The sequence below is a fragment of the Lampetra fluviatilis genome, chromosome 66 (assembly GCF_964198595.1).
Source record: "Lampetra fluviatilis chromosome 66, kcLamFluv1.1, whole genome shotgun sequence".
NCBI lineage: Eukaryota > Metazoa > Chordata > Hyperoartia > Petromyzontiformes > Petromyzontidae > Lampetra > Lampetra fluviatilis.
Genome location: NC_136340.1, coordinates 2,474,160 through 2,500,950, shown reverse-complemented (window position 1 = coordinate 2,500,950; position 26,791 = coordinate 2,474,160). Strand labels below are relative to the sequence as shown.

The 26,791-nt window shown below is 51.0% G+C and overlaps 1 long non-coding RNA gene and 1 pseudogene across 2 annotated transcripts in view; one reads left to right on the top strand and one right to left on the bottom strand.

Moving 5' to 3' along the window:
• The window catches only part of LOC144952169 (fibroblast growth factor 14-like), a 182,686-nt pseudogene that overhangs the window by 130,018 nt on the left and 25,877 nt on the right, over nucleotides 1–26,791 (top strand). Inside the window, exon 3 of the transcript XR_013640588.1 lies at nucleotides 18,152–18,262. The product of XR_013640588.1 is annotated as a fibroblast growth factor 14-like (transcript). The remainder of the gene's footprint in view (nucleotides 1–18,151; nucleotides 18,263–26,791) is intronic.
• On the bottom strand, nucleotides 8,244–8,583 carry LOC144952127 (uncharacterized). The gene is made up of 3 exons (XR_013640583.1): nucleotides 8,416–8,583; nucleotides 8,316–8,379; nucleotides 8,244–8,282 (listed from the first exon to the last, which is right to left on the bottom strand). It is a non-coding gene; the product is annotated as an uncharacterized LOC144952127 (long non-coding RNA).

Here is a 26,791-nt window from a genome sequence, read left to right as displayed (position 1 = left end):
GTGTGTGTACCTAGCCTGGCACCTGTGTGTGTGTGTACCTAGCCTGGCTCCTGTGTGTGTGTGTACCTAGCCTGGCACCTGTGTGTGTGTGTGCACCTAGCCTGGCACCTGTGTGTGTGTGGTGCACCTAGCCTGGCACCTGTGTGTGCGTGTGCACCTAGCCTGGCACCTGTGTGTGCGTGTGCACCTAGCCTGGCACCTGTGTGTGTGTGTGTGTGTGCACCTAGCCTGGCACCTGTGTGTGTGTGTGTGTGCACCTAGCCTGGCACCTGTGTGTGTGTGTGTACCTAGCCTGGCACCTGTGTGTGCGTGTGTACCTAGCCTGGCACCTGTGTGTGTGTGTGTGTACCTAGCCTGGCACCTGTGTGTGCGTGTGTACCTAGCCTGGCACCTGTGTGTGTGTACCTAGCCTGGCACCTGTGTGTGTGTGTGTGTACCTAGCCTGGCACCTGTGTGTGCGTGTGTACCTAGCCTGGCACCTGTGTGTGTGTACCTAGCCTGGCACCTGTGTGTGTGTGTGTACCTAGCCTGGCATGACGATGTTGATGATGGTGATGACTGTGATGATGATGATTGTGATGATGATGGTGATGATGATGATTGTGATGATGATGATGGTGATGATGATGATTGTGATGATGATGATGATGGTGATGATGATGGTGATGATGATGATGGTGATGATGATGATTGTGATGATGATGATGGTGATGATGATGATGGTGATGATTGTGATGATGATGATGGTGATGATGATGGTGATGATGATGATGGTGATGATGATGGTGATGATGATGGTGATGATGATGGTGATGATGATGATGGTGATGATGATGATGGTGATGATGATGATGGTGATGATGATGATTGTGATGATGATGATGGTGATGATGATGATGGTGATGATGATGGTGATGATGATGATGGTGATGATGATGATGGTGATGATGATGGTGATGATGATGATGGTGATGATGATGATGGTGATGATGATGATGGTGATGATGATGATTGTGATGATGATGATGGTGATGATGATGGTGATGACTGTGATGATGATGATGGTGATGATGATGGTGATGATGATGATGGTGATGATGATGGTGATGATGATGGTGATGATGATGATGGTGATGATGATGATGGTGATGATGATGGTGATGACTGTGATGATGATGATGGTGATGATGATGATGGTGATGATGATGGTGATGATGATGATGGTGATGATGATGGTGATGATGATGGTGATGATGATGATGATGGTGATGATGATGATGGTGATGATGATGGTGATGATGATGATGGTGATGATGATGATGGTGATGATGATGGTGATGATGATGATGGTGATGACTGTGATGATGATGATGGTGATGATGATGCATTCTCGCTCACGACCCTCAGCACCCCCCAGTGACGACTCATCTGAACCGGCCCAGGGCCTCCTCCCCTAGGTCGACTCAGCCTCAAAACGAGTAACTGCTGTAGTTGTGTGTGCCACCAGTAGCCTCCATAGGCGCTGCTGCTCCTCGCCACTCACAGCACTTGCCCCCGCAGTCCGTGCAGGCTACCTGGGGTAGCACCTTTGTCTTTTGTGTATCGGCACGATGCGGAGCGGTGGCGATTGATAAGACTGCGTATCAATGAAATGTATCGTTTTCTGCCCCGGGGTAGAAAGTGATTATTTCCTAATTTATTTAGCCTCAAAACGTACAGAAAGTGGCGATTTTTCGATTGAAAGCTTTCGTGACTGCAGGGATTCATCTGCTTGGTTCTTTCGGTGAAGTCACGTAGAATGGAAATAATATGAAGTGTTATTTTTATCGTTTTATTATTTCAATACTAGCATACGACGTTTCGATCGCAACACAAGCGATCGTCATCAGGTATAAATGAAATAGAAACACAAGTGTAGTATACTTAGACATTTAATGTAATACAACAGAGAGTCGGATAACATAACAGTCAACACCCTACCTATACACTACTACACTACACTATACACTACACTATACACTACACTATACACTACAATACACTACTACACTACACCATACACTATACACTACACTATACACTACTACACTATACACTACAATACACTACTACACTACACTAATACACTACACTACACACTACACTACACACTACACTACACACTAGACTACACCATACACTACTACACTATACACTACTACACTACACTATACACTACTACAACAGAGAGTCGGATAACATAACAGTCAACACCCTACCTATACACTACTACACTACACTATACACTACACTATACACTACACTATACACTACTACACTACACTATACACTACAATACACTACTACACTACACTATACACTACACTATACACTACACTATACACTACTACACTACACTATACACTACAATGCACTACTACACTACACTATACACTACACTATACACTACACTATACACTACACTATACACTACTACACTACACTATACACTACAATACACTATACACTACACTATACACTACTACACTATACACTACACTATGCACTATACACTACACTATACACTACTACACTACACTATACACTACTACACTACACTATACACTACAATACACTATACACTACACTATACACTACTACACTATACACTACACTATGCACTATACACTACACTATACACTACTACACTACACTATACACTACACTACACTATACACTACTACACTACACTATACACTACAATACACTATACACTACACTATACACTACTACACTATACACTACACTATACACTACAATACACTACTACACTACACTATGCACTAATACAACAGAGAGTCGGATAACATAACAGTCAACGCCCTACCTGGTTGATGACGTTCTTCCTGAGAATGCTACATTTTTAGAGAGAGAATAAACACAGAACCAGATACATATAGACAGACATATAAGCAGAGACAGATTTCACAGAGATACATAGAGAGAGACGTACATAGGCACACATTTAGGCACATATCTTGATACGCGACTTTACCAAAAGAACCAAAGAATCATTCCTGCAGTCACGAAAGCCCCAAAATTACATTTTGAAATGTGCTGATGTGCAAACCTTCGCGTCACGTCCTGGTCACTAAAGCGAAGTTTGCGGTGTGGAATCAATAGCCACCTTCTATTCTTTCGCGGCGTGAGCAATTAGGAAATAACACTTAATTCTAGATTTGAAGCTTTGGTGACTGCAAGGATTCACATTCTTGGGTTTTTTCGGTAAAGTCACGTAGGTAAAAAATTTAAATTAATAAAAGTTAAATAAAAATAAGATAAAAATCACGACGTTTCGGAGGCTTTGGCCCTCGAATGGATAGGAGTCGGGGCCTTCGAATGATGGCCGGGGGTGAGGCTTTGGCCCTCGAATGGATAGGAGTCGGGGCCTTCGAATGATGGCCGGGGGTGAGGCTTCGGCCTTCAAATGGATAGGAGTCGGGGCCTTCGAATGACCCCCGGGGGTGAGGCTTTGGCCCTCAAATGTATAGGAGTCGGGGCCTTCGAATGATGGCCGGGGGTGAGGCTTTGGCCCTCGAATGGATAGGAGTCGGGGCCTTCGAATGATGGCCGGGGGTGAGGCTTTGGCCCTCGAATGGATAGGAGTCGGGGCCTTCGAATGATGGCCGGGGGTGAGGCTTTGGCCCTCGAATGGATAGGAGTCGGGGCCTTCGAATGATGGCCGGGGGTGAGGCTTCGGCCTTCAAATGGATAGGAGTCGGGGCCTTCGTATGACCCCCGGTGGTGAGGCTTTGGCCCTCAAATGTATAGGAGTCGGGGCCTTCTAATGATGGCCGGGGTGTGTTGTTTCATTTGACGAGTTGTAAGGAACCTGCTGTCTGTTTTATAGAAGCGAAATTTGCGGGATCGCAAATGATAGCTGCTAGACCAAGTGGCGAGTGATCATCATCATCATCAACATCGTCGTCGTCAACATCGTCATCATCATCAACATCGTCATCATCATCGTCATCATCATCATCGTCATCATCATCATCATCGTCATCATCATCATCATCATCGTCATCATCATCATCGTCACCATCATCATCACCATCATCGTCATCATCATCATCGTCACCATCATCATCACCATCATCGTCATCATCATCATCGTCATCATCATCATCACCATCACCACCATCATCATCATCATCGTCGTCATCATCATCATCGTCATCATCATTATCATCACCATCATCACCATTATCACCATCATCAACATCGTCATCATCATCACAATCATCATCAATCAGCATCATCACCATCATCACCATCATCATCAATCATCACCATCATCATCACCATCATCATCACCATCATCATCACCATCATAATCATCAATCATCATCATCATCTTCATCATCACCACCATCATCATCATCACCATCATCACCATCATAATCATCAATCATCATCATCATCATCACCATCATCATCATCACCATCATCACCACCATCATCACCATCATCATCACCATCATCATCACCATCATCATCACCATCATCATCACCATCATCAACATCACCACCATCATCATCATCACCATCATCACCATCATAATCATCAATCATCATCATCATCATCACCATCATCATCACCACCATCATCATCACCACCATCATCATCATCACCATCATCATCATCACCATCATCACCATCATCACCATCATAATCATCAATCATCATCATCATCATCGTCATCATCATCACCACCATCATCATCATCACCATCACCATTATCATCATCATCACCACCATCATCACCATCATCATCATCAATCATCACCATCATAATCATCATAATCATCAATCATCATCACCATCATCACCATCACCATCACCATTATCATCATCATCATCACCACCATCATCACCATCATCATCATCGTCGCGTGGAAAGTGATTGCAGCCAGATGATATGAACCGCGTGGCGACATCGAGAGAGAGACACGCAGACTCCACATCTACAACAGCAGCAGCAGCAGGCATCGTGAGGATCGGGATCGAACCCACGACCTCCTGTGCACCAGGCGAGGTAGTCAATATCTCATAGCCACCGTGATGATGATGAGAGAGAGAGACACTCAGACTCCACATCTACAGCAGCAGGCATCGTGAGGATCGGGATCGAACCCACGACCTCCTGTGCACCAGGCGAGGTAGTCAACATCTCCTAGCCACCGTGATGATGATGAGAGAGAGAGACACTCAGACTCCGAATATACAGCAGCAGCAGGCATCGTGAGGATCGGGATCGAACCCACGACCTCCTGTACACCAGGCGAGGTAGTCAACATCTCCTAGCCACCGTGATAATGATGATGATGAGAGAGAGACACGCAGACTCCAAATATACGGCGGCAGCAGTAGCAGCAGCAGGCGTCGTCAGGGTCGGGATAGAACCCACGACCTCCTGTACACCAGGCGAGGTAGTCAACATCTCCGAGTCACAGTGGGTGAGTAGGTGGCACGGGCTAGAGAAGAGATGGAATGATGGGTGAGTGGGTGGGTGGGTGAGTGGGTGAGTGGGTGGGTGAGTGGGCTGGTGAGTGGGCGGGTGAGTGGGTGGGTGAGTGGGTGGGTGAGTGGGTGGGTGAGTGAGTGGGTGAGTGGATGAGTGGGTGGGTGAGTGGGTGGGTGGGTGAGTGGGTGGGTGAGTGGGTGGGTGGGTGAGTGGGTGGGTGAGTGGGTGAGTGAGTGAGTGGGTGGGTGAGTGAGTGAGTGGGTGGGTGAGTGAGTGGATGAGTGGATGAGTGGGTGGATGAGTGGGTGGGTGAGTGGGTGAGTGGGTGGGTGAGTGGGCGGGTGAGTGGGTGGGTGAGTGGGTGGGTGGGTGGGTGGGTGAGTGGGTGGGTGAGTGGGTGAGTGGGTGGGTGAGTGAGTGGGTGAGTGGGTGAGTGGGTGGGTGAGTGGGCGGGTGAGTGGGCGGGTGAGTGGGTGGGTGAGTGGGTGGGTGAGTGGGTGGGTGAGTGGGTGAGTGGGTGGGTGAGTGGGCGGGTGAGTGGGCGGGTGAGTGGGCGGGTGAGTGGGTGGGTGAGTGGGCGGGTGAATGGGTGGGTGAGTGGCTGGGTGAGTGGGTGGGTGGGTGAGTGGGTGGGTGAGTGAGTGGGCGGGTGAGTGGGTGGGTGGGTGAATGGGTGGGTGAGTGGGTGGGTGAGTGGCTGGGTGAGTGGCTGGGTGAGTGGGTGGCACGGGCTCGAGAAGAGATGTGTCCGATGTGGAGCCGAGTGGACGTAACACAAACTCTCGCAGCACTTGCCCCGACAGTCTGTTGAGGCTACCCGGGGGATCTTTGTCTCGGTGTGTGTCTGTGTTTGTAGTTTCCCCTCCATTGTTTGCAGGACCTGTGTCTGTGTGTCAGGCTGCATTGACAGGTTTTGTATTAATATATTCATGTGCCTCTGAGCGGTGGTTAGCGCTACGAACCCGCTGCACCTAGCCTGGCACCTGTGTGTGTGTGTGTGTGCACCTAGCCTGGCACCTGTGTCTGTGTGTGTGTACCTAGCCTGGCACCTGTGTGTGTGTGTGTGTGCACCTAGCCTGGCACCTGTGTGCGTGTGTGTGCGTGTACCTAGTCTGGCACCTGTGTGTGTGTGTGTGCACCGAGCCTGGCACCTGTGTGTGTGTGTGTACCTAGCCTGGCACCTGTGTGTGTGTGTGTGTGCACCTAGCCTGGCACCTGTGTGTGTGTGTGTGTGCACCTAGCCTGGCACCTGTGTGTGTGTGTGTACCTAGCCTGGCACCTGTGTGTGTGTGTGTGCACCTAACCTGGCACCTGTGTGTGTGTGCACCTAGCCTGGCACCTGTGTGTGTGTGTGCACCTAGCCTGGCACCTGTGTGTGTGTGTGTGTGCACCTAGCCTGGCACCTGTGTGTGTGTGTGTGTACCTAGCCTGGCACCTGTGTGCGTGTGTGTGCGTGTACCTAGCATGGCACCTGTGTGTGTGTGTGTGTACCTAGCCTGGCACCTGTGTGTGTGTGCACCTAGCCTGGCACCTGTGTGTGTGTGTGTGTACCTAGCCTGGCACCTGTGTGTGTGTGTGTGCACCTAGCCTGGCACCTGTGTGCGTGTGTGTGCGTGTACCTAGCATGGCACCTGTGTGTGTGTGTGTACCTAGCCTGGCACCTGTGTGTGTGTGTGTGTACCTAACCTGGCACATGTGTGTGTGTGCACCTAGCCTGGCACCTGTGTGTGTGTGTGTGTACCTAGCCTGGCACCTGTGTGTGTGTGTGTGTGTACCTAGCCTGGCACCTGTGTGTGTGTGTGTGTGCACCTAGCCTGGCACCTGTGTGTGTGTGTGCACCTAGCCTGGCACCTGTGTGTGTGTGTGCACCTAGCCTGACACCTGTGTGTGTGTGTGTGTGTGCACCTAGCCTGGCACCTGTGTGTGTGTGTGTGCACCTAGCCTGGCACCTGTGTGTGTGTGTGTGCACCTAGCCTGGCACCTGTGTGTGTGTGTGTGTACCTAGCCTGGCACCTGTGTGTGTGTGTGTGCACCTAGCCTGGCACCTGTGTGTGTGTGTGTGCACCTAGCCTGGCACCTGTGTGTGTGTGTGTGCACCTAGCCTGGCACCTGTGTGTGTGTGTGTGTGCACCTAGCCTGGCACCTGTGTGTGTGTGTGCACCTAGCCTGGCACCTGTGTGTGTGTGTGCGTGTACCTAGCCTGGCACCTGTGTGTGTGTGTGTACCTAGCCTGGCACCTGTGTGTGTGTGCACCTAGCCTGGCACCTGTGTGTGTGTGTGCACCTAGCCTGGCACCTGTGTCTGTGTGTGGTGTACCTAGCCTGGCACCTGTGTGTGTCTGTGTGTGGTGTACCTAGCCTGGCACCTGTGTGTGTGTGTGTGTGTACCTAGCCTGGCACCTGTGTGTGTGTGTACCTAGCCTGGCACCTGTGTGTGTGTGTGCACCTAGCCTGGCACCTGTGTCTGTGTGTGGTGTACCTAGCCTGGCACCTGTGTGTGTCTGTGTGTGGTGTACCTAGCCTGGCACCTGTGTGTGTGTGTGTGTACCTAGCCTGGCACCTGTGTGTGTGTGTGTGCACCTAGCCTGGCACCTGTGTGTGTATGTGTGCACCTAGCCTGGCACCTGTGTGTGTGTGTGTGCACCTAGCCTGGCACCTGTGTGTGTGTGTGCACCTAGCCTGGCACCTGTGTGTGTGTGCACCTAGCCTGGCACCTGTGTGTGTGTGCGCACCTAGCCTGGCACCTGTGTGTGTGTGTGTGCACCTAGCCTGGCACCTGTGTGTGTGTGTGGTGTACCTAGCCTGGCACCTGTGTGTGTGTGTGTGCACCTAGCCTGGCACCTGTGTGTGTGTGTGTGTACCTAGCCTGGCACCTGTGTGTGTGTGTGTGTGTGCACCTAGCCTGGCACCTGTGTGTGTGTGTGTGCACCTAGCCTGGCACCTGTGTGTGTGTGTGTACCTAACCTGGTCGACCCGAGTTCGATTCCCGCTCAAGGCCACCAACACCACCAGTGACGATTCATCTGAACCGGTCCTGGGTCCCCCCTCTGGGTCGACTCAGCCTCAAATGAGTACCTGGTGTGATGTGTAGTGAACATCGCCACTGGGGGAGACAAAGGCGGCCGGGCGTGGTGCTGGTAGCCCCCCACCCCCTCGTGTGCCACAGCGCCGGTAGCCTTCATAGGCGCTGCTGCTACTCGCAATGGCTATGAGATGTTGACTACCTCGCCTGGTGTACAGGAGGTCGTGGGTTCGATCCTGACCCCTGACGCTGCCTGAGTGAGATGTTGACTACCTCGCCAGGTGCACAGGAGGTCGTGGGTTCGATCCTGACTCTGACGATGTCTGAGTGAGTGGGTGAGATGTTGACTACCTCGCCTGGTGCACAGGAGGTCGTGGGTTCGATCCTGACCCCTGACGCTGCCTGAGTGAGATGTTGACTACCTCGCCTGGTGCACAGGAGGTCGTGGGTTCGATCCCGACCCCTGACGATGTCTGAGTGAGTGGGTGAGATGTTGACTACCTCGCCTGGTGTACAGGAGGTCGTGGGTTCGATCCTGACCCCTGACGATGTCTGAGTGAGTGGGTGAGATGTTGACTACCTCACCTGGTGTACAGGAGGTCGTGGGTTCGATCCTGACCCCTGACGATGTCTGAGTGAGTGGGTGAGATGTTGACTACCTCACCTGGTGTACAGGAGGTCGTGGGTTCGATCCTGACCCCTGACGCTGCCTGAGTGAGTGGGTGAGATGTTGACTACCTCGCCTGGTGCACAGGAGGTCGTGGGTTCGATCCCGACTCCTGACGATGTCTGAGTGAGTGGGTGAGATGTTGACTACCTCGCCTGGTGTACAGGAGGTCGTGGGTTCCATCCCGACTCTGACGATGTCTGAGTGAGTGGGTGAGATGTTGACTACCTCGCCTGGTGTGCAGGAGGTCGTGGGTTCGATCCCGACCCCTGACGATGTCTGAGTGAGTGGGTGAGATGTTGACTACCTCGCCTGGTGTGCAGGAGGTCGTGGGTTCGATCTTGACCCTGACGATGCCTGAGTGAGTGGGTGAGATGTTGACTACCTCGCCTGGTGTGCAGGAGGTCATGGGTTCGATCTTGACCCTGACGATGTCTGAGTGAGTGGGTGAGATGTTGACTACCTCGCCTGGTGTGCAGGAGGTCGTGGGTTTGATCCTGACTCTGACGATGTCTGAGTGAGTGGGTGAGATGTTGACTACCTCGCCTGGTGTGCAGGAGGTCGTGGGTTCGATCCCGACCCCTGACGATGTCTGAGTGAGTGGGTGAGATGTTGACTACCTCGCCTGGTGTGCAGGAGGTCGTGGGTTCGATCTTGACCCTGACGATGTCTGAGTGAGTGGGTGAGATGTTGACTACCTCGCCTGGTGTGCAGGAGGTCGTGGGTTTGATCCTGACTCTGACGATGTCTGAGTGAGTGGGTGAGATGTTGACTACCTCGCCTGGTGTGCAGGAGGTCGTGGGTTCGATCTTGACCCTGACGATGTCTGAGTGAGTGGGTGAGATGTTGACTACCTCGCCTGGTGTGCAGGAGGTCGTGGGTTTGATCCTGACTCTGACGATGTCTGAGTGAGTGGGTGAGATGTTGACTACCTCGCCTGGTGTGCAGGAGGTCGTGGGTTTGATCCTGACTCTGACGATGTCTGAGTGAGTGGGTGAGATGTTGACTACCTCACCTGGTGTACAGGAGGTCGTGGGTTTGATCCTGACTCTGACGATGTCTGAGTGAGTGGGTGAGATGTTGACTACCTCACCTGGTGTACAGGAGGTCGTGGGTTCGATCCTGACCCCTGACGCTGCCTGAGTGAGATGTTGACTACCTCGCCTGGTGTACAGGAGGTCGTGGGTTCAATCCTGACTCTGACGATGACTGAGTGAGTGGGTGAGATGTTGACTACCTCGCCTGGTGTGCAGGAGGTCGTGGGTTCGATCCCGACCCCTGACGATGTCTGAGTGAGTGGGTGAGATGTTGACTACCTCGCCTGGTCTACAGGAGGTCGTGGGTTCGATCCCGACCCCTGACGATGTCTGAGTGAGTGGGTGAGATGTTGACTACCTCGCCTGGTGTACAGGAGGTCGTGGGTTCGATCCCGACCCCTGACGATGTCTGAGTGAGTGGGTGAGATGTTGACTACCTCGCTTGGTGTACAGGAGGACGTGGGTTCGATCCCGACCCCTGACGATGTCTGAGTGAGTGGGTGAGATGTTGACTACCTCGCCTGGTGTACAGGAGGTCGTGGGTTCGATCCTGACCCCTGACGCTGCCTGAGTGAGATGTTGACTACCTCGCCTGGTGTACAGGAGGTCGTGGGTTCGATCCCGACCCCTGACGATGTCTGAGTGAGTGGGTGAGATGTTGACTACCTCGCCTGGTGTGCAGGAGGTCGTGGGTTCGATCCCGACCCCTGACGATACCTGAGTGAGTGGGTGAGATGTTGACTACCTCACTTGGTGTGCAGGAGGTCGTGGGTTCGATCCCGACTCCTGACGATGTCTGAGTGAGTGGGTGAGATGTTGACTACCTCGCCTGGTGTACAGGAGGTCGTGGGTTTGATCCTGACTCTGACGATGTCTGAGTGAGTGGGTGAGATGTTGACTACCTCACCTGGTGTGCAGGAGGTCGTGGGTTCGATCCCGACCCCTGACGATGCCTGAGTGAGTGGGTGAGATGTTGACTACCTCACCTGGTGTGCAGGAGGTCGTGGGTTCGATCCCGACTCCTGACGATGCCTGAGTGAGTGGGTGAGATTTTGACTACCTCGCCTGGTGTACAGGAGGTCGTGGGTTCGATCCCGACTCCTGACGATGTCTGAGTGAGTGGGTGAGATGTTGACTACCTCGCCTGGTGTACAGGAGGTCGTGGGTTCGATCCTGACCTTGACGATGTCTGAGTGAGAGGGTGAGATGTTGACTACCTCGCCTGGTGTACAGGAGGTCGTGGGTTCGATCCCGATCCTCACGATGCCTGCTGCTGTAGATGTGGAGTCTGCGTCTCTCTCTCTCTCTCTCATCATGGTCGCGTGGATTTTGTCTCCGGGTCCTCCGGTTTTCTCGCCTCCACGTTCGGATTCGATTGTTTGGCTGCTGCTATGAACGTCCACATCATGATCAACATCATCATGATCAGCCCACTTCATCATGAGCAGCCATCGATTGTGATGTCCATGTGGTCGCGTCTGAAACAATCGAACCACAGAACTCAGTGGGGTCTGACACCTGAGGACACACAGATTAGTTGATAGCTCTAGGATGGGTTTCTGTGGGTCTCTGTGGGTCTGTGTGGGTTTTTGTGGGTCTCTATGGGTCTGGATCTCTGTGGGTCTCTGTGGGTCTCTGTGGGTCTCTATGGGTCTGGATCTCTGTGGGTCTCTGTGGGTCTCTATGGGTCTGGATCTCTGTGGGTCTCTGTGGGTGTCTATGGGTCTGGATCTCTGTGGGTCTCTGTGGGTCTCTATGGGTCTGGATCTCTGTGGGTCTCTGTGGGTCTCTGTGGGTCTCTGTGGGTCTGGATCTCTGTGGGTCTATGTGGGTCTCTATGGGTCTGGATCTCTGTGGGTCTCTGTGGGTCTCTGTGGGTCTCTATGGGTCTGGATCTCTGTGGGTCTCTGTGGGTCTCTGTGGGTCTCTGTGGGTCTCTATGGGTCTGGATCTCTGTGGGTCTCTGTGGGTCTCTATGGGTCTGGATCTCTGTGGGTCTCTGTGGGTGTCTATGGGTCTGGATCTCTGTGGGTCTCTGTGGGTCTCTATGGGTCTGGATCTCTTTGGGTCTCTGTGGGTCTCTGTGGGTCTCTGTGGGTCTCTATGGGTCTGGATCTCTGTGGGTCTCTGTGGGTCTCTATGGGTCTGGATCTCTGTGGGTCTCTGTGGGTCTCTATGGGTCTGGATCTCTGTGGGTCTCTGTGGGTCTCTGTGGGTCTCTGTGGGTCTCTATGGGTCTAGATCTCTGTGGGTCTCTGTGGGTCTCTATCGGTCTGGATCTCTGTGGGTCTCTGTGGGTCTCTGTGGGTCTCTATGGGTCTGGATCTCTGTGGGTCTCTGTGGGTCTCTATGGGTCTGGATCTCTGTGGGTCTCTGTGGGTCTCTATGGGTCTGGATCTCTGTGGGTCTCTGTGGGTCTCTGTGGGTCTCTGTGGGTCTCTATGGGTCTGGATCTCTGTTGGTCTCTGTGGGTCTCTATGGGTCTGGATCTCTGTGGGTCTCTGTGGGTCTCTATGGGTCTCTGTGGGTCTCTGTGGGTCTCTGTGGGTCTCTATGGGTCTGGATCTCTGTGGGTCTCTGTGGGTCTCTGTGGGTCTCTGTGGGTCTCTATGGGTCTGGATCTCTGTTGGTCTCTGTGGGTCTCTATGGGTCTGGATCTCTGTGGGTCTCTGTGGGTCTCTATGGGTCTCTGTGGGTCTCTGTGGGTCTCTGTGGGTCTCTGTGGGTCTCTATGGGTCTGGATCTCTGTGGGTCTCTGTGGGTCTCTATGGGTCTCTGTGGGTCTCTGTGGGTCTCTGTGGGTCTCTATGGGTCTGGATCTCTGTGGGTCTCTATGGGTCTCTGTGGGTCTCTGTGGGTCTCTATGGGTCTGGATCTCTGTGGGTGTCTATGAGTATCGGTGTCGTGATGATGGTGGTGGTAAGCCGACACTTGCGATGACCTGCTTTCACCATTGTTGTGATGCTACCTGTCGCTGGCTATGATGTTGTGATGCTATGATGTTGTGATGACACCAGCTATGATGTTGTGATGCTATGATTTTGTGATGCTATGATGTTGTGATGCTATGATGTTGTGATGCTATGATGTTGTGATGCTATGATGTTGTGATGACACCTGTCGCTGGCTACGATGAGGATGAGATGAACTGCGCAGTTCCCTCACAGCACTTGCCCCAGCATGCCTGCGTGAGGCTACCTGGGGCCCCACGGGGGCCTTTGCCTGCATCTGTGCTTCCAGTGCTCGTGGCGTGTTAAGCGATAGGGATTACCCCCCCCCACCCCCTACCCCCCACCCCCCCACCCTCTACCCCCCCCCACCCCCCTCTCCCCCCACCCCCCCCTCTCCCCCCCACCCGCCCACCCTCTCCTCCCTCCTCCCCCACCCCACCCCACCCCCCTCTCCCCCCCCCTCTCCCACCCCCCACCTCCCTCTCCCCCCCCACCCTATCCCCCCCCACCCTCTCCCCCCCTCTCCCCCCCCTCTCCCACCCCCCCTCTCCCCCCCACCCCCCTCTCCCCCCCACCCTCTCCCCCCCCACCCCCCCCTCCTCCCCCCCCCCCTCTCCCCCCCACCCCCTCTCCCCCCCCCTCTCCCACCCCCCACCCCCCTCTCCCCCCCCACCCTATCCCCCCCACCCTCTCCCCCCCTCTCCCCCCCTCTCCCACCCCCCCTCTCCCCCCCACCCCCCCACCCCCCCCTCTCCCCCCCACCCTCTCCCCCCCTCTCCTCCCTCCTCCCGAGTCTCTGCTCAGAGCCAAAGAGATGTTCTCTCTCAGCACTCAGGCGAGAATTGGGACAGACATGTTCCTTTGTCTATGAGAGTCTGTGGGTCTCTGTGAGAGTCAGTGGGTCTCTATGAGAGTCAGTGGGTCTCTGTGAGAGTCTGTGGGTCTCTATGTGAGTCTGTGGGTCTCTATGAGAGTCAGTGGGTCTCTATGTGAGTCTGTGGGTCTCTATGTGAGTCAGTGGGTCTCTATGAGAGTCAGTGGGTCTCTATGTGAGTCTGTGGGTCTCTATGAGAGTCAGTGGGTCTCTGTGTGAGTCAGTGGGTCTCTATGTGAGTCTGTGGGTCTCTATGTGAGTCAGTGGGTCTCTATGAGAGTCAGTGGGTCTCTATGTGAGTCTGTGGGTCTCTATGTGAGTCAGTGTGTCTCTATGAGAGTCAGTGGGTCTCTATGTGAGTCTGTGGGTCTCTATGAGAGTCAGTGGGTCTCTGTGTGAGTCTGTGGGTCTCTGTGTGATGAGTCTGTGGGTCTCTATGAGAGTCAGTGGGTCTCTGTGTGATGAGTCTGTGGGTCTCTATGAGAGTCAGTGGGTCTCTATGTGAGTCTGTGGGTCTCTATGCGAGTCTGTGGGTCTCTGTGTGAGTCTGTGGGTCTCTATGAGAGTCTGTGGGTCTCTATGCGAGTCTGTGGGTCTCTGTGTGAGTCTGTGGGTCTCTATGAGAGTCAGTGGGTCTCTGTGTGAGTCTGTGGGTCTCTATGTGAGTCTGTGGGTCTCTATGAGAGTCTGTGGGTCTCTGTGTGAGTCTGTGGGTCTCTATGAGAGTCAGTGGGTCTCTATGTGAGTCTGTGGGTCTCTATGTGAGTCTGTGGGTCTCTATGAGAGTCTGTGGGTCTCTGTGTGAGTCTGTGGGTCTCTATGAGAGTCAGTGGGTCTCTGTGTGAGTCTGTGGGTCTCTATGTGAGTCTGTGGGTCTCTATGTGAGTCTGTGGGTCTCTATGAGAGTCAGTGGGTCTCTATGAGAGTCTGTGGGTCTCTATGAGAGTCAGTGGGTCTCTATGTGAGTCTGTGGGTCTCTGTGTGATGAGTCTGTGGGTCTCTATGAGAGTCAGTGGGTCTCTATGTGAGTCTGTGGGTCTCTATGCGAGTCTGTGGGTCTCTATGTGAGTCTGTGGGTCTCTATGAGAGTCTGTGGGTCTCTGTGTGAGTCTGTGGGTCTCTATGAGAGTCAGTGGGTCTCTGTGTGAGTCTGTGGGTCTCTATGTGAGTCTGTGGGTCTCTATGTGAGTCTGTGGGTCTCTATGAGAGTCAGTGGGTCTCTATGAGAGTCTGTGGGTCTCTATGAGAGTCAGTGGGTCTCTGTGTGAGTCTGTGGGTCTCTATGAGAGTCTGTGGGTCTCTATGAGAGTCTGTGGGTCTCTATGTGAGTCTGTGGGTCTCTATGTGAGTCAGTGGGTCTCTGTGTGAGTCTGTGGGTCTCTATGTGAGTCTGTGGGTCTCTGTGTGAGTCTGTGGGTCTCTATGAGAGTCAGTGGGTCTCTATGAGAGTCAGTGGGTCTCTGTGTGAGTCTGTGGGTCTCTATGAGAGTCAGTGGGTCTCTATGAGAGTCTGTGGGTCTTTGTGTGATGAGTCTGTGGGTCTCTGTGTGAGTCTGTGGGTCTCTATGAGAGTCAGTGGTTCTCTATGTGAGTCTGTGGGTCTCTATGTGAGTCTGTGGGTCTCTGTGTGAGTCTGTGGGTCTCTGTGTGAGTCTGTGGGTCTCTATGTGAGTCTGTGGGTCTCTATGAGAGTCAGTGGGTCTCTATGTGAGTCAGTGGGTCTCTATGTGAGTCTGTGGGTCTCTATGAGAGTCAGTGGGTCTCTATGTGAGTCTGTGGGTCTCTATGAGATGAGTCTGTGGGTCTCTATGTGAGTCTGTGGGTCTCTATGAGATGAGTCTGTGGGTCTCTATGTGAGTCTGTGGGTCTCTATGAGATGAGTCTGTGGGTCTCTATGAGATGAGTCTGTGGGTCTCTATGAGAGTCTGTGGGTCTCTATGCGAGTCTGTGGGTCTCTGTGTGAGTCTGTGGGTCTCTATGAGAGTCAGTGGGTCTCTGTGTGAGTCTGTGGGTCTCTATGTGAGTCTGTGGGTCTCTATGAGAGTCTGTGGGTCTCTGTGTGAGTCTGTGGGTCTCTATGAGAGTCAGTGGGTCTCTATGTGAGTCTGTGGGTCTCTATGTGAGTCTGTGGGTCTCTATGAGAGTCTGTGGGTCTCTGTGTGAGTCTGTGGGTCTCTATGAGAGTCAGTGGGTCTCTGTGTGAGTCTGTGGGTCTCTATGTGAGTCTGTGGGTCTCTATGTGAGTCTGTGGGTCTCTATGAGAGTCAGTGGGTCTCTATGAGAGTCTGTGGGTCTCTATGAGAGTCAGTGGGTCTCTATGTGAGTCTGTGGGTCTCTGTGTGATGAGTCTGTGGGTCTCTATGAGAGTCAGTGGGTCTCTATGTGAGTCTGTGGGTCTCTATGCGAGTCTGTGGGTCTCTATGTGAGTCTGTGGGTCTCTATGAGAGTCTGTGGGTCTCTGTGTGAGTCTGTGGGTCTCTATGAGAGTCAGTGGGTCTCTGTGTGAGTCTGTGGGTCTCTATGTGAGTCTGTGGGTCTCTATGTGAGTCTGTGGGTCTCTATGAGAGTCAGTGGGTCTCTATGAGAGTCTGTGGGTCTCTATGAGAGTCAGTGGGTCTCTGTGTGAGTCTGTGGGTCTCTATGAGAGTCTGTGGGTCTCTATGAGAGTCTGTGGGTCTCTATGTGAGTCTGTGGGTCTCTATGTGAGTCAGTGGGTCTCTGTGTGAGTCTGTGGGTCTCTATGTGAGTCTGTGGGTCTCTGTGTGAGTCTGTGGGTCTCTATGAGAGTCAGTGGGTCTCTATGAGAGTCAGTGGGTCTCTGTGTGAGTCTGTGGGTCTCTATGAGAGTCAGTGGGTCTCTATGAGAGTCTGTGGGTCTTTGTGTGATGAGTCTGTGGGTCTCTGTGTGAGTCTGTGGGTCTCTATGAGAGTCAGTGGTTCTCTATGTGAGTCTGTGGGTCTCTATGTGAGTCTGTGGGTCTCTGTGTGAGTCTGGGTCTCTGTGTGAGTCTGTGGGTCTCTATGTGAGTCTGTGGGTCTCTATGAGAGTCAGTGGGTCTCTATGTGAGTCAGTGGGTCTCTATGTGAGTCTGTGGGTCTCTATGAGAGTCAGTGGGTCTCTATGTGAGTCTGTGGGTCTCTATGAGATGAGTCTGTGGGTCTCTATGTGAGTCTGTGGGTCTCTATGAGATGAGTCTGTGGGTCTCTATGTGAGTCTGTGGGTCTCTATGAGATGAGTCTGTGGGTCTCTATGAGATGAGTCTGTGGGTCTCTATGTGAGTCTGTGGGTCTTTGTGTGATGAGTCTGTGGGTCTCTATGTGAGTCTGTGGGTCTCTGTGTGATGAGTCTGTGGGTCTCTGTGTGATGAGTCTGTGGGTCTTTATGAGATGAGTCTGTGGGTCTCTGTGTTATGAGTCTGTGGGTATCTGTGTGGTGAGTCTGTGGGTCTCTGTGTGATGAGTCTGTGGGTCTCTATGTGAGTCTGTGGGTCTCTGTGTGATGAGTCTGTGGGTCTCTATGTGAGTCTGTGGGTCTCTGTGTTATGAGTCTGTGGGTATCTGTGTGGTGAGTCTGTGGGTCTCTGTGTGATGAGTCTGTGGGTCTCTATGTGGGTCTGTGGGTCTCTGTGTGATGAGTCTGTGGGTCTCTATGTGAGTCTGTGGGTCTCTGTGTTATGAGTCTGTGGGTATCTGTGTGGTAAGTCTGTGGGTCTCTGTGTGATGAGTCTGTGGGTCTCTATGTGAGTCTATGGGTCTCTGTGTGATGAGTCTGTGGGTCTCATTATGAGTCTGTGGGTCTCTATGTGAGTCTGTGGGTCTCTGTGTGAGTCTGTGGGTCTCTATGTGAGTCTGTGGGTCTCTGTGTGAGTCTGTGGGTCTCTATGTGAGTCTGTGGGTCTCTATGTGAGTCTGTGGGTCTCTGTGTGAGTCTATGGGTCTCTGTGTGATGAGTCTGTGGGTCTATAGTGACCCCTGAGTGACCCGTGAGTGACCCCTAAATGACCCCTGAGTGACCCCTGAGTGACCCGTGAGTGACCCCTAAATGACCCCTGAGTGACCCCTGAGTGACCCCGTGCCGCACGTGTTCCCCGCAGAGCCCCAGCTGAAGGGCATCGTGACGCGTCTCTACTCTCGCCAGGGGTTCTACCTGCAGTCCCTGCTCGACGGCGTGGTCAGTGGCACCACGGAGGAGTCCTGCAGCTTCGGTTAGTCACTCACTTAGTCACTCACTTAGTCACTCACTCAGTCACTCACTTTTTCAGTCACTCAGTCAGTCAGTCACTCAGTTAGTCACTCACTCAGTCAGTCCCTGCTCGACGGATTGGTCAGTGGCACCACGGAGGAGTCCTGCAGCTTCGGTTAGTCACTCACTTAGTCACTCACTTAGTCAGTCACTTAGTCACTCACTTAGTCAGTCACTCAGTCACTCAGTCAGTCACTTAGTCACTCACTTAGTCACTCACTCAGTCACTCAGTCCCTGCTCGACGGCGTGGTCAGTGGCACCACGGAGGAGTCCTGCAGCTTCGGTTAGTCACTCACTTAGTCACTCACTCAGTCAGTCACTCATTCAGTTAATCAGTCAGTCACTCAGTCAGTCACTTAGTCACTCACTCAGTCAGTCACTCAGTCAGTCATTCAGTCACTCAGTCAGTCACTCAGTCAGTCACTTAGTCACTCACTTAGTCACTCACTTAGTCACTCAGTCACTCAGTCAGTCACTTAGTCACTCACTTAGTCAGTCACTTAGTCACTCACTTAGTCACTCACTTAGTCACTCACTTAGTCACTCAGTCACTCAGTCAGTCAGTCACTTAGTCACTCACTTAGTCACTCAGTCAGTCAGTCACTCACTCAGTCACTCACTCAGTCAGTCAGTCACTCACTCAGTCACTCACTCAGTCACTCACTTAGTCACTCAGTCAGTCACTCACTCAGTCACTCAGTCAGTCACTCAGTCAGTCAGTCACTCAGTCAGTCACTCACTCAGTCACTCAGTCACTCAGTCAGTCACTCAGTCACTCACTCAGTCACTCAGTCAGTCACTCACTCAGTCACTCAGTCAGTCACTCAGTAACTCAGTCAGTCAGTCACTCAGTGACTCAGTTACTCACTCAGTCACTCACTCAGTCACTCACTTACTCAGTCACTCAGTCACTCAGTCACTCACTCAGTCACTCACTCAGTCAGTCACTCACTCACTCACCCACTCACTTACTCACTCACTCACCCAGGTCAATAAAGCAGAGATGTAATTCTTGTTGGAATTCCCTACACCTCTGCTGTAGCAGACGGACAGAAAATATGGCATCTGTGCAGGACCGCCCTTTCCTGAAACCGCATTGGGGCTCCGCAAGCCTCTCCTCAGCGTGCCTAGCAAGGCGATGTTGAATAATCCTTGCCAGGACCTTTCCCGGCCTCACACTGAGGAGTGAGATGCCCCTGTAGTTGTTACAGTCTGTGCGGTCCCCCTTCTTAAAGAGGGGGACCACCAGGGCATCCTTCCAATCCTGCAGAACCCATCCAGTATTCCAGACTGTTGTTATGATGTCATATAGGGCAGTCTGTGCACAAACGCCACCCTCCCTCAGCATTTCGCTTGGGAGATCATCTCTGCCTAGTGCCTTCCCTGGTCTCAGACTCTGGATCGCCTTCAACAGATGGCACCTCAGCCAGCCACTCACAGGGGGTGACCTCTTCCAATATTTGAGGCACCGCAGCCTCAGCAGGGTCATCCCCACTTTGTGCCATGACGTTTTCCAGGCTGAGGGATTTCCCCTCCCGCAAGACCTCACAGAAATGCTCAGCAAATCTGCAAACCTGTTCCACCACACACACCACACACCCCACACACCCCACACACACCACACACACCACACACACACCACACACACACCACACACACACCACACACACCACACACACACCACACACACACCACACACACACCACACACACCACACACACGCCACACACACCACACACACCACACACACACCACACACACCACACACCACACACACACACCACACACACACCACATACACACCACACACACACCACCCCACACACACCACACACACCACACACACCACATCACACACACACCAGACACACACCACACACACCATGCACACACACCACACACACACCACACACACACCACACACACCACACCACACACACACCAGACACACACCACACACACACCACACACCACACACACCACACACACACCATACACACACACCACATACACACCACACACACACCACACACCACACACACCACACCACACACACACCACACACACACCACACACACCACACCACGCACACACCACACACACACACCACATACACACCACACACACACCACACACACACCACACACACACCACACCACACACACACCAGACACACACCACACACACCACACACACACCACATACACACCACACACACACACCACATACACACCACACACACACCACACACACCACACACACCACACCACACACACCACACACACCACACACCACACACACACACCACACACACCACACACACCACACCACACACACCACACACACCACACACCACACACACACCAGACACACACCACACACACCACACACACACCACACACACCACACCACACACACCACACACACACCACATACACACCACACACACACCACACACACACCACACACACCACACACCACACACACCACACACACCACACCACACACACCACACCACACACACACCAGACACACACCACACACACCATACACACACACCACACACACACATCACACACACACCACACACACACCACAAACACCACACACACACACAGACACACACAGACACACACACCACCCCCATCACCTCCACCCCATCACCACCCATCACCCCTCCATCACCCCCCATCACCCCTCCATCACCCCTCCCCTCCATCACCCCCACTCCATCACCTCTCCACCCCCATCACCTCTCCACCCCCATCACCCCTCCCTTCCCATCACCCCCCCTATCACCCCCATCACCCCCCATCTCCCCCCCATCACCCCCCCCATCTCCCCACCCTCCCATCTCCCCCCCATCACCCCCATCACCCCTCCCCACCCATCACCCCCCCCTCCATCACCCCCACCCCCTCCATCACCCCCACCCCCCACCCCCCTATCACCCCCACCCCCCACCCCCCACCCTCCTATCACCCCCACCCACCCCCCACCCCCCTATCACCCCCACCCCCCACCCCCCACCCTCCTATCACCCCCACCCCCCACCCCCCACCCCCCCATCACCCCCACCCCCCACCCCCCACCCCCTCCATCACCCCTCCCCCATCTCCCTCGGTCCAGAGGAGCAGCGCCGTTCCCATGGCGACGGAGAGAATGTCACGAGGTCAGCCAAGCGGATCGAGCCCCGCCCCCTCCCCCAAGCCCCGCCCCCTCCCCCCAAGCCCCCATCAAACCAAGATAACCCCGAAGCCCCGCCCCCCACCACTCTCAAGCCCCGCCCACCTCACCAAGCCCCGCCCCCCCACCACTCTCAAGCCCCGCCCCCATCAAACCAAGATACCCCCAAGCCCCGCCCACCACCCCATCCCATCAAGCCCCCGCCCACCCCATCAAGCCCCGCCCCCCCCACCCCATCAAGCCCCGCCCCCCATCCGTCGTGACGTCGTTATCAGGCCACGCAGAAGAGGCATGGGAGCACTGAATCGTTCACTTGTTCACTCATTCACTCACTCCTTCATTCACTCCTTCTTCATTCACTCACTCACTCACTCACTCACTCATTCATTCACTCATTCTTTCACTCACTCTTTCACTCTTTCACTCCTTCATTCACGCACTCTTTCACTCATCTCACTCACTCATTCACTCACTCACTCATTCACTCATTCTTCACTCATTCACTCATTCACTCATTATTCACTCATTCATTCACTCATCTCATCATTCACTCACTCATTCATTCACTCATTCACTCACTCCTTCATTCACTCCTTCATTCACTCATTCATTCACTCCTTCATTCACTCCTTCATTCACTCATTCTTTCACTCCTTCATTCACTCACTCTTTCACTCATTCACTCACTCCTTCATTCACTCCTTCATTCACTCATTCTTTCACTCCTTCATTCACTCACTCTTTCACTCATTCACTCACTCCTTCATTCACTCCTTCATTCACTCATTCTTTCATTCCTTCATTCACTCCTTCATTCACTCATTCTTTCACTCCTTCATTCACTCACTCTTTCACTCATTCACTCACTCCTTCATTCACTCCTTCATTCACTCATTCACTCACTCCTTTATTCACTCCTTCATTCACTCATTCTTTCACTCCTTCATTCACTCACTCTTTCACTCATTCACTCACTCCTTCATTCACTCCTTCATTCACTCATTCATTCACTCCTTCATTCACTCACTCTTTCACTCATTCACTCACTCACTCACTCACTCACTCATTCACTCACTCACTCATTCACTCATTCACTCCTTCATTCACTCCTTCTTTCACTCATTCTTTCACTCATTCACTCACTCATTCCTTCATTCACTCATTCTTTCACTCATTCATTCACTCATTCTTTCACTCATTCACTCCTTCATTCACTCCTTCATTCACTTCTTCATTTATTCACTAATTCACTCATTAATCCACTCACTCATTCACTCACTCATTCACTCTTTCATTCACTCACTCATTCACTCTTTCACTCATTCATTCACTCACTCAATCACTTCTTCATTCATTCATTCACTCATTCCCTCACTCACTCATTCACTCTTTCATTCATTCAATTATTCATTCACTCACTCATTCTTTCACTCATTCATTCACTCCTTCATTCACTCACTCTTTCACTCATTCACTCACTCACTCATTCACTCACTCACTCATTCACTCATTCTTTCACTCATTCACTCATTCACTCATTAATTCACTCATTCATTCAGTCACTCATTCTTTCACTCATTCACTCACTCATTCATTCACTCATTCTTTCACTCATTCACTCACTCACTCATTAATTCACTCATTCATTCAGTCACTCATTCTTTCACTCATTCACTCACTCATTCATTCACTCATTCACTCACTCCTTCATTCACTCCTTCATTCACTCATTCTTTCACTCCTTCATTCACTCCTTCATTCACTCATTCTTTCACTCCTTCATTCACTCACTCTTTCACTCCTTCATTCACTCCTTCATTCACTCCTTCATTCACTCATTCTTTCACTCCTTCATTCACTCACTCTTTCACTCATTCACTCACTCCTTCATTCACTCCTTCATTCACTCATTCATTCACTCCTTCATTCACTCACTCTTTCACTCATTCACTCACTCACTCACTCACTCATTCACTCACTCACTCATTCACTCATTCACTCCTTCATTCACTCCTTCTTTCACTCATTCTTTCACTCATTCACTCACTCATTCCTTCATTCACTCATTCTTTCACTCATTCATTCACTCATTCTTTCACTCATTCACTCCTTCATTCACTCCTTCATTCACTTCTTCATTTAGTCACTAATTCACTCATTAATCCACTCACTCATTCACTCACTCATTCACTCTTTCATTCACTCACTCATTCACTCTTTCACTCATTCATTCACTCACTCAATCACTTCTTCATTCATTCATTCACTCATTCCCTCACTCACTCATTCACTCTTTCATTCATTCAATTATTCATTCACTCACTCATTCTTTCACTCATTCATTCACTCCTTCATTCACTCACTCTTTCACTCATTCACTCACTCACTCATTCACTCACTCACTCATTCACTCATTCTTTCACTCATTCACTCATTCACTCATTAATTCACTCATTCATTCAGTCACTCATTCTTTCACTCATTCACTCACTCATTCATTCACTCATTCTTTCACTCATTCACTCACTCACTCATTAATTCACTCATTCATTCAGTCACTCATTCTTTCACTCATTCACTCACTCATTCATTCACTCCTTCATTCACTCATTCTTTCACTCCTTCATTCACTCACTCTTTCACTCATTCACTCACTCCTTCATTCACTCCTTCATTCACTCATTCTTTCATTCCTTCATTCACTCCTTCATTCACTCATTCTTTCACTCCTTCATTCACTCACTCTTTCACTCATTCACTCACTCCTTCATTCACTCCTTCATTCACTCATTCACTCACTCCTTCATTCACTCCTTCATTCACTCATTCATTCACTCCTTCATTCACTCACTCTTTCACTCATTCACTCACTCACTCACTCACTCACTCATTCACTCACTCACTCATTCACTCATTCACTCCTTCATTCACTCCTTCTTTCACTCATTCTTTCACTCATTCACTCACTCATTCCTTCATTCACTCATTCTTTCACTCATTCATTCACTCATTCTTTCACTCATTCACTCCTTCATTCACTCCTTCATTCACTTCTTCATTTATTCACTAATTCACTCATTAATCCACTCACTCATTCACTCACTCATTCACTCTTTCATTCACTCACTCATTCACTCTTTCACTCATTCATTCACTCACTCAATCACTTCTTCATTCATTCATTCACTCATTCCCTCACTCACTCATTCACTCTTTCATTCATTCAATTATTCATTCACTCACTCATTCTTTCACTCATTCATTCACTCCTTCATTCACTCACTCTTTCACTCATTCACTCACTCACTCATTCACTCACTCACTCATTCACTCATTCTTTCACTCATTCACTCATTCACTCATTAATTCACTCATTCATTCAGTCACTCATTCTTTCACTCATTCACTCACTCATTCATTCACTCATTCTTTCACTCATTCACTCACTCACTCATTAATTCACTCATTCATTCAGTCACTCATTCTTTCACTCATTCACTCACTCATTCATTCACTCATTCACTCACTCCTTCATTCACTCCTTCATTCACTCATTCTTTCACTCCTTCATTCACTCCTTCATTCACTCATTCTTTCACTCCTTCATTCACTCACTCTTTCACTCATTCACTCACTCCTTCATTCACTCCTTCATTCACTCATTCTTTCACTCCTTCATTCACTCACTCTTTCACTCATTCACTCACTCCTTCATTCACTCCTTCATTCACTCATTCACTCACTCCTTCATTCACTCCTTCATTCACTCATTCTTTCACTCCTTCATTCACTCACTCTTTCACTCATTCACTCACTCCTTCATTCACTCCTTCATTCACTCATTCATTCACTCCTTCATTCACTCACTCTTTCACTCATTCACTCACTCACTCACTCATTCACTCACTCACTCATTCACTCATTCACTCCTTCATTCACTCATTCATTCACTCCTTCATTCACTCACTCTTTCACTCATTCACTCACTCACTCACTCACTCATTCACTCACTCACTCATTCACTCATTCACTCCTTCATTCACTCCTTCTTTCACTCATTCTTTCACTCATTCACTCACTCATTCCTTCATTCACTCATTTTTTCACTCATTCATTCACTCATTCTTTCACTCATTCACTCCTTCATTCACTCCTTCATTCACTTCTTCATTTATTCACTAATTCACTCATTAATCCACTCACTCATTCACTCACTCATTCACTCTTTCATTCACTCACTCATTCACTCTTTCACTCATTCATTCACTCACTCAATCACTTCTTCATTCATTCATTCACTCATTCCCTCACTCACTCATTCACTCTTTCATTCATTCAATTATTCATTCACTCACTCATTAATTCACTCATTCATTCACTTATTCAATCATTCACTCACCCACTCACCCACTCACCCACTCACCCACTCACTCACCCACAAATCACCCCCCCCCCGCCTGATGGTGATGGTGGTGATGGTGGTGATGGTGATGATGGTGATGATGATGGTGGTGATGTTGGTGATGGTGATGGTGGTGATGGTGATGTTGGTGATGGTGATGGTGGTGATGGTGATGTTGGTGATGGTGATGTTGGTGATGATGGTGATGATGGTGATGATGATGTTGGTGATGGTGATGATGGTCGTGGTGATGTTGGTGATGGTGATATTGGTGATGGTGATGTTGGTGATGATGGTGGTGATGGTGTTGATGGTGGTGATGATGGTGATGGTGGTGATGATGATGGTTATGTTGGTGGTGATGATGATGATGATGTTGGTGATGTTGGTGGTGGTGATGGTGCTGATGGTGATGGTGGTGATGTTGGTGATGATGGTGGTGATGTTGGTGATGATGGTGGTGATGGTGGTGATGATGGTGGTGGTGGTGGTGATGATGGTGATGATGGTGGTGATGGTGGTGATGATGATGGTGATTATGGTGGTGATGGTAGTGATGATGGTGGTGATGGTGGTGATGATGGTGGTGGTGGTGATGATGGTGGTGGTGGTGATGATGATGGTGATGATGGTTATGATGATGTTGGTTATGATGGTGGTGATGTTGGTGATGATGATGGTGATGGTGGTGATGATGGTGATGGTGGTGATGGTGATGATGGTGATGTTGGTGATGATGATGTTGATGATGGTGATGATGGTGATGATGATGATGGTGGTGATGGTGATGGTGGTGATGATGGTGATGATGGTGATGATGATGATGATGGTGATGATGGTGATGTTGGTGATGATGATGTTGATGATGGTGATGATGATGATGGTGGTGATGGTGTGTATGA